The following is a 1,343-nucleotide window of genomic DNA, read 5'->3' as shown; positions in this document are numbered from 1 at the left end:
AAAACAATTACAAGGCACTCCACCGCTTTAAGCAGTCAGGCAGTGATGAATGAGACCCACTAAAACACTTCTGGCTCTGCCAAGGGCACTCTGGATAATGCTTGAACCTGTTTTAACCTTAGCACTTAACCTCCTTCTCCACAAAGTTGCCATTGCAAGGCAACAGCTATGATGGAGCTCAAAATAACACGTCAAAGGAATGGTTCCCTGAGAAGAGAGGAGTATTTCCTTCACAGTTGGGGCTGGGCTTTTAAGAAGTGTAATTTATCTGCTTGCTAAACCTCAGAATTTTAAAGAAACGGGAAGATAATTCTGTTTCATCAGTACAGGAGGAAGGAATGCTATGAAATTCAGCCTGGACGTATGTTTTTATGACAGTCTGGCATGAAAAATACAGGGAAATAGAGCTAGGCGTTATCTCCAGCAGTGGAAGCTCGTACAAATGTCCCCCACTCACTTGAGGTCAGACCCTTTCTTGGAGTCAAGATCACACGTGCAGCAGGGCAGGCAGTTGTGCTCAGGGCTGGGAGAAGATCAGCTGACACTGTTCAACGTGCTTCTGCCTGTGCTTTTCCATGGCCATCTCTGATGGACAAAGTGACACAGTTTGCAGAGCCCCTGAAATGAACTGGCATCGAAGAGCAGAGCCTGGGTTCCCAAAGGTGCATTCACATGATGCTGCACTTGGGACCTGTTCCTGCAGCCCTGGAAAACGTGGTAACTCAAGCAAAAGCTTGATGTTGATCTTGCTGTGCTGCGTCTTGCAGAGGAACGCGTGTCTCCTCCTCATCCTTGGACTCAGCCAAACACCTGCACGTTGCTTCCACCAGTAGAAAGTCTGCCCTGCTCACAGCCACCAGTGTGCTCTTCACACCCAGAAGCTGCTCCAAAGGACCTGAGAGCTCCTTGGTGTCTGCAAGAAACGAGCCCCTTTGCCTGCCTGCAGCAGAGACAGCAGCGTCTCCGATCCCCACCAACCCGGGTGCGGCTCCAAATAGCGAGTGGGTAAGTAGAAACACCCAGTGTGGAGTTACTGGAAACTCTCTCAGCTCAGGAGCAAGATGTAAAACCTCCCTCGCGGGGCTGCCCAGGTGAATCAAGCCAGACTCATATGCATAAAACGGGGTTTGGTACATCACTGCTGTAAAAAGTGATAAAAATCGTCATCTGCATCACTGCATCAACAATTCAGAGAGACAGGAGCCAACATCTGACTGACAACTATCACACCAACGTGGCCTGCGGAGAACCCCTGGACACACACACAATAGCTGGAAAATCTCAAGCCTGGATGTGCCTGGACAGAAAGTGAAGAGAAATTACTCCAAGTGGGACCATGAAAT

This window comes from Buceros rhinoceros, unplaced genomic scaffold (assembly GCF_000710305.1).
Source record: "Buceros rhinoceros silvestris isolate BGI_N320 unplaced genomic scaffold, ASM71030v1 scaffold5855, whole genome shotgun sequence".
NCBI lineage: Eukaryota > Metazoa > Chordata > Aves > Bucerotiformes > Bucerotidae > Buceros > Buceros rhinoceros.
Note: the sequence above shows the minus strand (reverse complement) of the source record.